This window comes from Phalacrocorax aristotelis, chromosome 3, assembly GCF_949628215.1.
Source record: "Phalacrocorax aristotelis chromosome 3, bGulAri2.1, whole genome shotgun sequence".
NCBI lineage: Eukaryota > Metazoa > Chordata > Aves > Suliformes > Phalacrocoracidae > Phalacrocorax > Phalacrocorax aristotelis.
In genome coordinates this window covers 79,448,243-79,463,049 of record NC_134278.1, presented here as the reverse complement: position 1 = coordinate 79,463,049, position 14,807 = coordinate 79,448,243, and the positions used below count along the sequence as shown (strand labels likewise).

Here is a 14,807-nt window from a genome sequence, read left to right as displayed (position 1 = left end):
GAGTTAATTTCATTAAAATCAGGACAGTTTCTTGTACAAACCTGGGAAGCTTTGTTTTGTGCCTAGTTTGGAGGACACTGTACAAAATGGGTTGCAGGCTATTATGCAGTACCTCTTTTAAAACAGACTTCACACTGCCAATGCAAAAGAATAATTTCAGAATGTCTCAAAAAAAGGACAGAGTCAGATTTAACCACAACTGACTCTTTTCAAAGAGATAAATACAAGCCTTTTATTACGAGCTTCACAGCATGTCATTTAAACATTATTTTTATTTATACCTTAATCAAAGTAAACATGCAAATAGCTTCTATAAATTTTATCAAACAGACAGGAGAGGGAGCTCTCTCTTCATCCCACTAGATTATGAATGGATTTTGCTGAACTTATTAAGATCTAACCACATTTTTATACTATGTCCCATGTTACTACTTGCCATCCTTTTGTGCTGGGACCGTCTCCTCTTAACAAAAAATCCTGTAATACAAAACATTCCTGTGTACCACAGAACATTTTTTGGATGAACGCAATAAGTATATTTTTAAGGCACTTTTAATTTTGGTATAAGAAAGAATGAGGATGTAATTCTTTTTTACAAAATTCTGCTTCCACACTTACTGATAGGCGTACAAATGCATACCCTGCATGTATGTGTGCTTCATAATTACACTTCTATACTTTCCAACTTAAAATACCAAGCAAGCGGTTTTTCCATTGTCACCATCCTTTACATGTTCACAAATAATTTTGTATTTATCCTGAGATCTAACAGATCAACCTCAGAATTCTGTTAGAACCAAGTGCATTTTTAAGATAAATCACTGAAATATCAAATTCAAAAGAAATCCATACAGGGAAACAAACCACAGCTAAATAAACCCAAGACAAAAGATAGTCACAGTAATCTTAACGTCTGCATGTTCTTACTGTGTTTGCTTGAAATCTTCTTATTGGAATATGGTCTTAATTCACATTCCGAAAACAAAATTTTGACAGCAGAAATGCTTGTATCAGCATCTGGATATAAAGCTAAAAATCAAACTGTGAGTTACATCTGTCTCGCGAAGGCTATATAATAAGATTTACTTAATCCATTTGAAAGAAAAAAAAACGTTTTTGTCCCCCAATTTGTTGCGACATCTGAAAGTTCATGAGGTTATGACCCCTCTTTAAGAAAGCATCTTCTACCACCTGCAAATACCCTAGGAAAGCAGTTTGAAACAATAAAACACGTGCTAGTTAAACGTTACCAGGGAAACAGTTATGCTTCAGCAATGGGAGGTTTCAGCCCCACAGTGGCTTTGTCTAAAGAAGATATGGCCCAGCTGTTACCGAATAGCCATTGTTGTAGATCATCAGGAAATAACAGTCAGTGCACCAGCTAAACCCTATGCAAGTCTCTATTCTCCTCACTGCCAGAAGTACATCTGAGTAAAATGACAGAAGAACAGGCATTTTACAACATAAACTGAAATATAATAATAGTAAAGATACTAAAACCAACCCATCAGTAGTGACTCATCATTAAATGCATACAATTGTCTTCCGCACTTTTAGGATGATGGGTTTTTTAATGCAATAACATCAAGGCAGTAGGTGGCAAATAGCGACATTATTAATTAACTGTAACATCTGGAAGTTTCAAGCCTGAGGATGAAGTTATTCTTTGTGCTTACGAGTGAATCAGCATACAAAGCCAGTTTTTTTCCTTACATCAAAGGGATGCAGAGGGATGCTGCTACAGACTGGTCTCCCAGCTCAATATCAATTTTTTCAGAGATGCACGCTAGCTAATTTCATTGTCTTGAAACACAGCATCACAGTTTTCAGTCCAAATTTTCATTTCCCTTTACAATGGAATTTGGCTGACTATACTCCTTAGTTTCTAGAAGAGACTGAATAATTAAACAGGGGTGTTTTGCAGGTTTTGTCAGTTGGGTTTTGTCTGATTGTTTTAAACAAGAGAGTCAAATCCTAGATCCCAGGCAGCCAATGCAGAGCTCTCAGTAACAGCAACAGAAGCAAGGTTTCATTCTGGTATTTAGGAAAGGATTTTCCCTCTTATACATTTATACAAAAATTAATTATTATTGGCTATATTAAAAGTTGCAGTGAGATGATGCTGTGCAGAGCAGGTATGATGCACCTCCATTCATTGTGCAAAGCCTCCCCAGCAGCTGTCAGAAGGGGCAGCACACATGCAGGGACAGAACAGACAGTACAAGCTAACTAATAGGCTGAATGCAAAGAATAAACACACAAAAGTCACAGTGAAACCAAGATTCCATAACCTCAATTCCTTTTTACAAAATACAGGCTGATTTCTCTGATACCGAAGGGTGTGGTGAGGGGAAAATGTCATGCTCTGTCTTCATTTCCACTTTCCTAGAGCTCCACTAGCATTACAAAAAATTACAAGAATTAGTTGTTCTCTAGAAAGAACCTTTTCAACCTCTCCTGATAATCTGCTTAGCAAGGACACAAGCTGTTTTTCATTTGTTTATACTGTAAAAGCAGTCACTGTGAGTCACACCTTATGGAGACTTTTTTGGATGGATTTTTCAAGAATTTGGTACAAAACATCCTTTCATTTCCAAAAGACAAAGGGAAATAAATAGTGGCCTTTATGCTCCTTCTAAAGCATATTAAAGATTTTTCACAGCAAAAGACACCAAAGATCTGTTCCTCATCCTTCAAATTCTTTGGATCACTTAGCATTGGCAAAAACAAATCTCTTAAAATGAAAGCTCTGCACCAGAACTGAGTAAATTCATCTGAGGTTTTTATAGCCTCCTTTGCTGCTCACAAAAAGAGTATTAAAGTAGGCTAAAGTAGGGGGTTTTTTTCTTTTTCATTTCTTGTGCTTACTGTTTGGAATTAGCATAAGTGTTAGAAACTATACAGTCCACGATTAATCTCCTCTCGTTTGTTTGTGGATTTTTAATTTTTTAAACACCCGCACAGTACAAGTCTATTCATAATCTGTGCCTCAGAGAATGCACAGTTTAAATGTAAAAATGCACAACAAGACATAACAAGTGGGAGAGTCATAAGCAAGGCGTGAATTACATCAACTGAAGGGGAGAGGTTAGTACAAGAGAACCTCCGTGTGGCTGCAGCAGTCAAACGGGTGCTGATGATGACTGGAGGAGACTCTCCAAATGTTCTCTCCTTTCTTTCCCAACACCAACAACTAGACAACAAAAGGACAGATAGAAAAGTTTAAGAGAAAAGAAATCACTGCCATTTGATTACAACCAGAATGTATGTTGAGAAAGAAAGGGGAAAACTACAGTCACTCCAGCAGAGACCAAAAAAAGAAGTAGCGGGGTCAGGGGCAAGAAGTACTCATTCACAGACATTTAGAAGAAAGGTGGCATTCTCAGTTTCAGCTATATCAAGTCCCAGGTGACTGTGAGGCATCCGAAACGCAGCCTTTGGAAGACGTGAAACCACACAGACTGTGAAGGTAGAGTATGTCAGAACCAAACAAAAGTTCAATTACTATCAATATAGTTATCTAGTCTTCTTGAAAACTTCTAAGGGGTTACGTCTGGTCTTTCAACAACAGAACCTTCTTCAACATCTTATTCGAAATTCAGTTTAAAATATTACATGGACTAGTAGAAAGAAAATACTTCTCTCTCTTCTTCAACCTGGATAAAAGTCGCAGACTGGGAAATCTCTGCAGGCAAATGTGATGTCTTTATAGCAATCTCACAATTACCTGTAGAGATTCTACAATCTGGCATCTTCATACACAGTAATTATAAAGTATACAGTTCTTCATTTTCTGCACCTCTGCTGAGTTGAGCTGAATTCAATCCAAATTGCCTAAATAGCATGTAGCTGACTGTAAGCTTTTTTCCTTAATAATTTTCATGAGCCAAAAGTTGAAAACAAAAGCATAAAAACTACATAAATTAACCTACTGAACACTGGAAAACTACTGTTAACATCTGTATGCTATGGGACAAAGTTATTACAGGTCATAGTTCAACCATGAGGGCTTAATATTCCATTAATAGGCTACACCTACTGTTAACTGAACCTGAATATCTGAACCTGGCTTTCACGGGTGATTAGGTCATGCAGTGCTCGATGAGTTCAGCTTTTTTTAAATGATGATGCTTTGAAGAGAGATTTGGTGGATGAACATTCTAAAATCAAGCTTTGGACACAGCGGCAGCAAGAGTAAGTCACTTTGAAAGAAACATCTCTTTCCCAGATAAGAAAATATCTAGCAATGCAGGCCTTCATGAATGGAGAAGTAACTTTTTTTCTCACTTAAAATATTCCTAGAATTATCTGATTTTTGGGAAGTTTTAGCTCATCTTACTTGAATGACATTCAACAGGTTAATAGTTGGACAAATATTTACTAGGGCTTAGGAAGGCAGCAAATCTTGAATGTTCTTGAAACATCAAGGCATCAATCCTTCTCAGAAGTGCATTCCTAAAAGCTCATATGTGCACAAGAATAATCCTATGCCACACCTACACAAGGCCTCATTTTCATCACCGTTCTCAGAAAGGCGATGACACTGTGAATTACATGGTGTAGCAATGGCAAGAGTGTGTAGTTTTAACAGGACAATACAGATGATGCAAATAAAGCTCATGAGAAGCTGAAGGCACACATACCCTCTCAGTGCTTCTGAGTTAACATAACATTGAACCGAATGTGCCCAGTTCACTTCCCAGTGACTGCGTACTGGAATTCGTGCCTACATACTCCAGAAGATAGACTTCTGAAAAATTCATTCCACCTGAACAAAACTTATATAAAAGCTGGGTAGAAGGACAACTTGGCATGAAAAGACATCAATGGTGATGCTGAGCTGTTCATGCAAGAAAACAGAAGCAAGCAGGATCATAATTTTTGTCTGGATTGCAAGTTAAAGACTTTGATCTTAGTTAATGCTACCCTAGAGGACTCTTAGCCAACACTTGTCACTTGGAGGCCCGTCATCTCCACTTGCAATCCTGCTGGGAAGTCAAATATATACCTGGACTGCAAGGATGTCCCTTAGGTTTCACCTCAGCTACTATGGGCATTGGGGAAGCCAGACTGCCTCTTTCTCTCATCTTGCTGCTTTGCTACTAGACCCAGGGGAAGGGAACAGCAGAGAAGACGGTGTTTTCAAGTGCAAGGGCGCTATTCCAGGAGGACAGCACGTAAAGCAAATACTACTTAGGTAGAAGAACAGGTAAGAGCATGACATCAAGGCAGGGAAAAGGAATGGTTCGATCTCTTGTCACAAAACTCCACAAAACCCAGCAGCTGTACTCCACCCCTTGCTGAAAAGGATCACCTGGATGTTTTTTAATTCCAAAGTGATTCCCACACTTTTTTATTACTTCCTCATTTTACACCTCCTCTGTTCTCCCTGTTTACAAGAGATATATACTTAGTCTGCACAACAGCCTTCCGATGTGACTTTCCAGTTCCCAGCACTTCCCAGTAAAACACTCTTCTTCCAGTGGAGTTACCACCTTTATTCTAGATTAGATTTGAATTTACATAAAGACTGAAATAAAGGTATGAGTTTAATCTATTCTTCTCAAACAAGTGTTAATTGACAAATGACAAGGGCAAGCATGTGCAGCTACCAAGATTATGGCTGATAATTGCACATCCAGGTACAATTGGCATGTCAGCATCTGCAAATAAAAACTGTGGTGATATCCTGGAATAACTCAAAACAATGGCAAAGCCCCATTCATTTCAATATCATGACTGTTTCAACTCAAGGCCAAAAAATTACTTCTGGGACTGGAGGCAGAATTGCAATCAGAACCAACACACTTTCCCCAATCAGACCCTTATAAACTATAAAGCCACCTTGTTCTTGTCTACTGTGTCTTCACAGAGACTCTTTCAATAAGCCATAAAATGTGCTGTGCAATAAAAACATCAGCTACTTTGTACCTTTTTTTTTAATTTTTCTGACTATTCCACTCTAATATTTTAAATCCATCTTCAACTATTCAGTCATCCCAAGCCCTGCAGAGATATCAATATGCTGCCACACATTTCAAAAAATGCTGTTGATGAATAATATGTAACTTGCCTATCCATTGAGATTCATAAAGAAATGTATCAAAGAGAAGCTATGCCAGCAAATCCAGCCCTGAGAAAGAAATCAAAGGTTTATTCCAAGAACTGGCTCAAACTGATGCCATAATCACTCTAGGCTAATCTAAAATTTTACTCCCTTGATTATTTTTATATTAATTTTTTTTTTACTCTTCTGATTAGGAGGCTCTTTTGGTTCATCTTGTATGTTTTAAGTTGCTGACATCATTCTAAACATTTATCTTGTCATACTGCCAGAATTACCTATGCTTTCACACCTCTATCTTCAGACTGTTGCCACTGTATTAAAAAAAATACCACGCATGAAAGAGAAAAGCAAATTTTTCTGCAAGTTTCAAGATCTTATCATAAAACTGGAGTAATTACACCAATGCCAATAATGTGCACTTACTATTTTGCAGATAAAATCTGGGCCCCAGTGAAATCAATACAAGTTTTTGCATTATTCTCTGTGGGATTCCTCCAGAAGCCTTTCATCCTCACTCTAACGGCCTATTTCCATCTACCCATTTATTAGCAAGTACTTTTAAACAAGATATAAAAATTGTTACCCAGCATTAAAGCTAGGGAGCTAGTTTGAACCCAGCATACTGGAATAGTGGAAAATTAAAAAGCACATAGTGAAAAATCCCTTTTTACAAAAAAAGAAAGAAAGTTCTTAAACACTTGCCACCAGTGAGGGTAACATGGAAACTGGTAACTTTTCTGGAGCTGCACTGAGTCAACGTCGTGATGGCCGCCAACAACTGCTAGAGATCTCTTTTCCTGTAGGGCTGCCCAGGTTTCAAATACTGACCAAAGACTATCTATTGGCTACTGATTTTTTTTTTTTAAGTCTGATTCTTTACTTTTTGCAACATGTAGAACTGAAGCACAACCTAGTATTTATCCAGCTCTAATGCATGCAAAATCTTCATTATGTCTGAACTTTCCATTACACATTTTCACTACAAATTACAGTATGAAAAAAAAATCAGGCTTGATTGTTTGATCTTTGAGCTGGAAGTTCTAAACTCTTTTTAAATACTCTTACACTCATTTATAATCTTATTACATCCACGTAAAAAAAAAAAAGCAAAAGCTATGTCAAAAGAGCATGGAGGTTGAAGTGTCAAGTAATGAAAAATTAGAAAGCGCCAGAATTAAGGTTGCCTCTGTGTGATTATTCTGTCCCCTCTGTGACTTTGCGGTGTGAGATAGATTTTAAATTACAGGATTACACACGTTAGAGCAAGATTAACATTCTTTTACCATAAGGGTTTTATGCACCATAAAAAAGTGAAAGGTAGTCCAAATCTTTCAGCAACTGGAACATCTTCTCACTCATAGCGAAGCTAGAAGGGAGAAAATGGAAAATGCATATTTGCTCCATGAAAGACATTAACCTATGCAGGTACCTTCTGTGCATAATATTAACCTATATCTATTTACACCATGTTGTAGTAAGGCTTGCCTAAGTTCCTGCCTAGAAATGGCCTCCTCCTGCTCTTTTGGAGCCTTTCGTTCCACAGAAGTTCTACCAACATATATTTGGATGCCGAAATGGCTCAAATGACAAAAATTGCAAACAGCCATCCTCCATCCACCGCTGTTTGACTGATTTCAGTGCCATATCAAAATTGCATTTGCATGATAGCTAGCACTGTGTACAGGGATGGCAACAAGAAAAAGGTAGAGGCCAAAAACAACTGAGTAAGACGAGGAGTTACAAGAATTTACCCCACATGGTTTTAACTCTTTTGTCACCAATGGGAAGCAGTTTAAGTACTACAAAAGAAACACACAGAAATCTGAATTCTCAGTAGTGTTGTGTTTAGTAGCCTCCCATACAAGAACCAAGAGAAGAGATATGCCTTCTGGCTCTTGTGCTTTCTCCTTTAGTCACAAGTTTTTCTCCACTTTCACAGATAAGCAACAGATGAGAAAGCCTGGTCATGTCTGTGTTCATATGAAGCTTTGTTTAGGACTTTCTCTATCACCTGATGCCTTCTTTTGTCCAGCAAATACTGTTGAACCGGCTGAGCAAACATAATCAGACCACCTGCCAAGCCTGCCTCTGGTTTGTTCCAGTAGAAGGCTGGTTTTCCTGAGGATTTTCTGAGTCGCTCCCCTGCCAGCATGCTCCAAGGCTGCACTATGCACAGGATTGCTCCCAGAGACAAATCAACAGCTTTACATCGGTGATGGTACAGGCTGTATTCTCTGGGTCTCACTGTTTTAATATGCAAGGTAAGGAAAGTGGCCCAACCTTGCAAGAACATCTGATCCAAACACACACAGGAAGGCTTGTGCAGGGTAAAGATTTCACCAGGAATTTCACCAGGAATCGCCTGCAGCCCCAGTGTCTGCCCCTCTGTCAGCAGGAGACTTTCTTACAGCTTTTTTTCAGAACAATCTCTCAATATCTACATTTCTTCTTATAATTTCATCGAATGTCTCAATTACATCCAACTACTTCTTTGATTCTTGTCTGTTCTTGTGTGCAGTCCTGGCATTTTATTTCTAAACATGAGATTTACTGACAGAGCTCCGTAATGACTAAATACAAAAGCAGGATTTGGTTACAGTTCAGATGTGCTACCCTGGTTTGAAAGCACTGATCAGTAGAGTTACAGGAGCATAAAAGGAGGTAAGTGGAAGGAGCTGAAGAAACATGCACATCATTATTAGATGCTTTACATAAATGGTTTTTGTTCAGTAGTTAGAGAGTTCCCTTGAATTTATATTTTTTTGTATTCTCTATTATACAAGAGAAGCCAAATAAGCAGAGGCTGAACCAGAAAGAACAAGTCTGCTTTATCAGTTCACATGCAGATTGGGGCATGCCAAAGATCACGGAATAAACTAGGCCTCAGTTCAACAAATGGAGTTGCTTAATAACACTTCTCTCAGAGAAGAGGCACAGAGAATCTAAATGTTTTAATGACAGATCTTCACAGTACCAGGTGTTGTCTGTGGAATTATGCCATTTTTTCCTGTGTAGGACATTCAGGGAAGAAACTTAGCTGACATGAATCCACTTGCAGGCCTAACCTGGATGGCTGTGAATTGGCTTAATCTCAGCTGGCAACTGTGAGCAGTTATTAACTCTCTCACAGTGGTATCTGGGATTATGCTAAACACAGCAATTTCTTTGCTCTAATGGATTAGCAGATCTGCATGGCACCTAAATTACAGGACCAAGAGATACTGTTGCACTACACAAAATTGAAACACACCATGCACGGAAGATTAACCTTGTGGTTTATTCACACCATTAGGTACACTGAACTCCAGACCTTGCCTTGGTACACTCCTAACCCTTCCCAGCTTTACTGTTGCAGCACCCTGCAGCCGTAGAATAATCTGTGTGTTAACTGGGTTAACAAATTTTTCGGACATCACATCTCATTCCAACCCCACTGAAAATGTTATTTGTAAAAATACCCTCTAAAGACATTGGTCTAGCACTGAACTGCAGGGCAGACGATGGTTTTTCTGTCTTTAATCCTTCACATCTGAGTGTTTTAAGATAAACAAAGTTCTGTGCCCAGACTTTTCACTTTATCCCCGCCTTGTCACAAGTTCAAAGATCCATGTTCCACCATAACCACCATCTACACTGAATTTTCCATTACCCAAAACAATTGCAATCAGTTTTTCCCACATTTATGACCTTGGTAATGCCCCAACTCAAACCAGTAAGGGTTCTTGTAACTTTTTTAAAGTTGAAGTTCACATGCTGAAGAGGAACAAAAGATTACCTACCATTTCAAGAAACACAGCTCTCATATCTATGTCCATATTTACGGTACCAAGCATTAATGCAATGTTTGAAAAATGACATGCACAATCTACCTTTATGTAGTTCTCATTTAGCTCTTACATTTAAAATCTAATTAGAGATACCATTATAAATAAGCAAACTAAAGGAATATCTTCTGTCTTGAATTCAACCCCATTAATTTAAGAAATCATCACAGTTTCATGATAAAGTCATCACTGACTCTGGCAGGATATCAAAGATCATTAGAGTTAGCTAGCTACCAAGTAGTCAAACACAAATCCTATTACGCTGAAGCATATATTTGGTATTATGGAAAGCAGAGACCCTCCTTGCTATGAAACGCCACTCACAAATAATTTTCTTATGCTGTCAAACAAATAAGCTGGCTCTTTATCCACAATTATAAAATTATTATTCACATTTGCAGTGCTTGCAACTTCATTACTTACAACCCAACCCAAAGGTGCAGAAATCAATGCAAGATTCCCCGTACTATTAGATGGCTTTAGTCAGCCTATGGATACCCAGCAGAAAGGAATATTATATATAGCCAGTGCACATAAAATAGTTATATTCATTTCACCACAGTTTTATGGCTGAAAGCTCCAGATGGCCAGTCCTTAGAGATATCTCCCTAAGTTTTATTTACGTGTGAGATTCCAAGGAGCATCTGTAGTCTGCCAAAAACTACTCGTGTCACACTAAGGATCAAAGGAACCTGATAAATGATGGATTGCTCTGATGTACAGAAGGTGGTGCTCAGCCACAAATAAAAAGGTATCACACAAGTTCTTTTTAGTCCTGCAAAATTTTAGAAGAAAATAATTCTGAGATAAAAGTGCACTATCTGAAACAGCCCTGACAAAGTGATGCTATTTCTACCTCAGCAAATGCTAACAAAAGTACCTCGGACGTAAAAGTGTGGTTTGTTCCTGATGTTTTTATGGACTTAGTTATCACTCTCCTTAGTCACCAGATGTCACTGGACATGGTTTGTTCTCCCCTGGAAAGAGTCCTTCAATTCCGCTATTCACTGTAAGCATTTATTTTCCCCACACCCAAAGTTCAAGTTAATGAAAATATCTAGCTCACTGTGGACACAGATTGGACAATATTGTAACAGCCAGACCTAGCAGACTGCATGGCATTTGTGCCATGGAAGCAGTAACAAAATGAGTTATGAACTTATATATGGCTCACAAAAAACATTGTGGAGAACTGAATAGAACCCATTCTAAAGATCAGCATGTACTCCAGTCATGCACTGGCAGCTAGAGCTACGGAGTGACACTTTTAACAGTTGACAGGAACAGGCTGTCATCTGAAGATTCATTTCAGGTTTATTTTGCTGATTCTTACAAATAATGCATTTGGAAGTGTTAGAAAAAAATAACAAGATGCTGGGTAAACACAGATTTAGCCATTACTGTTCAATCAGGCCTAATTTTCAGCCTTGAAACTCAGGAAACACTGCTTTTAATTTAAAAAAAAAATTCAAAAAATAAATACATCTTAGAACTGATCTATGGTGTGAGACCCACTCTGAACTGGACAGAGTGGGAACAGTTGGCAGATCAGAGACACAGGGACAATGCTGATGTATCAGCCTCTGCTGCAGCACATTACAGGGAGCTCTAACCTGAATCTCCACATCAGTGCATCACAGCTGAAGCAGTGCTTTACCCAGGGCATGCACAGCTTTTCCTCCAGCTCACCTCAGCAACGTGAGTGGGCACTGAACCTCAGTCTGCTGGTTAGATGTAGCCAGGGCACCTCTGTGAAGGACAGCGACTTCATTAAATTAGTTACAGTCAGACACATTCCAGGTTATTTCGTTATGGGCCTGTTCCAGAAACACAAACCCCAACTATCTCCAAAATCATTGATGGCATTCTTTCAAACAGAAGTGGGTAAAAGCAGAAATCTTGATATCTGAGGGCTGTGATGACCACATCTTGCTTATGGTGCGTGTGTTATTAGCTCTCAGTACAGTAACATCTACAGCAAATGGACAGGCATACCTGGCACGTGTTCATCCAGTGGAAATACAGAGGCTAGCTATCAAAACGCAGGTCTGAAACTGGATTATTCCTTTCAAATGTAGTGTTTTTTCTAGATCCAGAAAATGTGTGAGAAATAGGAGAGTAATATTAGCTCTGTAGTTCTTATTGCCAAGACACTGCCATGCATGCTGACATAAGCTTATAGTTTCTCATGAATTTCACAACTTGAACACTTAGTGAATTTACAGACTCGCCCTGCTGCAAACCTACATAATTTCCTGCGTTTTTGAGAACACGCTTGCTGACTAGCTTGTGTCAAACTATTCAACCAACAAACAACAGTTCTGAATAAAGTAAAACTTGTATAAGGTGTATAATGCTCCCTAGCAGTGCTGCCTGGAGTGATTCTTGGTAATATTTATTCTTAGTAAAACTTACATAAAAGAAAGGTATAAATTTCCTAAAGAACTGAGCGGTGCAATTAAGCAGTCGTCTTCACTTCCTAGTATACTGGCCTTGTTAAGCCTCAACACTTGAAGTTTAAAATTTCAAAAAAAAAAAAAAAAAAATCTAGGAGGTAACCAAAACCACTGCAGAGTTTTTGATGTCGCAGATACTGCATCAGGAACTGATTGGATAATAATCAGTCACCATCAGTTCCTAATGCATTGCCTTCAGCATCTAAACAAGCACCTCTGAGTTTCTAACATGAATAGCTGCAATACTGTAGTGCTGACACATGCACTAAATGTCCACCTACCAAAAACTTGACAGCTCTCACAAAAACACAATATTACCTTTAGAGGGAAATCGAAAGGTGTTAGTGCTTTTCAGTGGGACATCTCACTCCCTCCCAGATTAGGGCAGTGCAATTACAACCAGACTGGGAGGAAAAAACTGAAGGAAGAGAGGACTGTTCCTGCCTGAGGTGGTTACCTCAACAATGTATTTCTCTTCATAAACGATGTACAAGACATATCTAAAATATAAAGATAGTGATAATGGCAAGTCACTTGTACCTTATTTCAAAAGTACTGCGCAATTATTTACAAACTGTTTTGTATTATTAAAATAGATGCACAAAAATATGCATACTGATTTATATGTACATATCTATGAGACCGAACGTAAAAGTAGAGAGAGAGAAATCTTTACTTCGCTGATGAAACAGAAGCTACACTGAACTGGAACACAGCAAAGGACAGCATATAATGTTAATGCACAACAATTCACTCAGGAACTGAATGACGCATATCCAATTTTAATAGCGTGTGATGTCTGGGTAAGTAGAAGGCCAGTTATGAAATATTAATCTGACAGACCTTTGCGGCTCTTTGGGTTCTTGTGTCTCCAAAAGTAACCTGAGCCTTGATTTAGACCTCAGCTGAAGAACACAGCCCTCACCACGTTAATACCACAATTTCACAGCTGAGCATGTGGTCAGAGGAAAGCATCTGGAACCTCCAGTACATCCATGGACGTGTTGGACATCTCATCTCTCTATTCAGAACCTATCTCATCTCACGTGAATTTGTGATCACCAATCTACAGCACAGATCTGGGTAAACTGAAGAAGGAATACGTACGCCAGGATATCAAAACTCTCAGTGAACTTTCTTGTATTAATTGCTTAGAAAGATAACCTGGCAAAACTTACCTGCACTCTGACAAAATCAACATCACCTCCCCAGTTCTCTGGGGGGAAAGTGGATGCCTAAGAACTTAATTATGATGTAACAGAGTCAACTGACATTGTTTAATTCATTATTCTTATTAAGACCTGAAGCTCAGAAACTTTAAATACAACCTTCTGGCTGTCTCCTTATGAGTTTTACCCATTTATTCTACTTGGAGATTAGTCTGGCCACAACCTTTTAATAAGAATGGGGACATGGAACTCATCTCCCTCCCACAAATTGTAGACATTTTTTAACCAAAGGTGTGTTTCATTACATTACAATGGTAAGAAGCAAAATCTATATTCAAATCCTCAATCTAGAATCCATGTATTCAGAGATGAGAAGTGCTGGCACAGGTCCACAGGTTAAACCCTCAGAGTGAACCAATCCACTAAGAAAGAAATTTGCATAGCACAAAAGCAGTCTAAAGGCGCCACCGTACATGCAGAGACACGGAGCACCTTCTAAAGGCAGGAAACATGGCTTGTGGCAAGAGTAATTTTAGGAGTAAAACAAGAAGCCTGAGTAAGCAGATGTTGTCTGCAAGGTCAGAAAGGTAAGTGCCAGTTTCACAACACTGCAGTTTATGCAGTGACACAGAACTTATTCCAGTCCCTCTGGGGAATCAACACCACCTGTGTTGGTTTGTATCTCTGAGCAGATTAAACTGTGACCTACAATCTCCTCCCTTCAGGCAGATCCCGGATTCCTGCACACAGACATCCACGCTGTCTCCAGCTGGCACTAAGGTTCTGAGGGAACAGTCTGAAGAAAACCAAAGTGGTTTCTTAGCCCCCTTTTTTTTTCCCCTTCCTGGGAAAATATTTCAAGCTTACCAAGACTTAGGAACACTGTCCTTTCACTTATTTTTCTCCTATTGTCTATCTTTTTTAGAACACTTGTATTCAAGGGGAAATACATCAAACATTTTTATTTATTACTTTATTTTGACCTTTTCTAGCACCAAAAGTGTATTCAGCATATAGCGCATGAGTGAATGGCATCGTTCCACAGGCCAAACATACACAAAATATGAGGAATAACTGCTGCAGAAAGGAGCTAGCAATAAAATTATTAGTAATAATTAAGTTATATTTGTATTAAGTATTTTATATGAGAGAAGAGAGAGGAGAGGAGAGGAGAGGAGAGGAGAGGAGAGGAGAGGAGAGGAGAGGAGAGGAGAGGAGAGGAGAGGAGAGGAGACGGAGACGGAGACGGAGATGGAGACGGAGACCGAGACCGAGACGGAGACGGAGACGG

General features: G+C 38.8%; 2 long non-coding RNA genes across 5 annotated transcripts in view; one reads left to right on the top strand and one right to left on the bottom strand.

Annotated features, from left to right (window-relative positions):
- The window catches only part of LOC142054924 (uncharacterized), a 174,540-nt gene that overhangs the window by 64,376 nt on the left and 95,357 nt on the right, over positions 1 to 14,807 (bottom strand). For 2 of the 3 annotated variants that reach the window (XR_012659716.1, XR_012659720.1), the window contains one exon: positions 177 to 3,193. The exons of the other annotated variant lie outside the window; for it this stretch is intronic. This is a non-coding gene — a long non-coding RNA (uncharacterized LOC142054924). Of the gene's footprint in view, positions 1 to 176; positions 3,194 to 14,807 lie in introns of those variants that run through there. 3 annotated transcript variants of the gene reach the window in all.
- Positions 1 to 14,807, top strand: part of LOC142054925 (uncharacterized) — a 44,758-nt gene that overhangs the window by 25,371 nt on the left and 4,580 nt on the right. The window contains exon 3 of one of the 2 annotated variants that reach the window (XR_012659724.1): positions 8,007 to 8,502. The exons of the other annotated variant lie outside the window; for it this stretch is intronic. This is a non-coding gene — a long non-coding RNA (uncharacterized LOC142054925). Of the gene's footprint in view, positions 1 to 8,006; positions 8,503 to 14,807 lie in introns of those variants that run through there. 2 annotated transcript variants of the gene reach the window in all.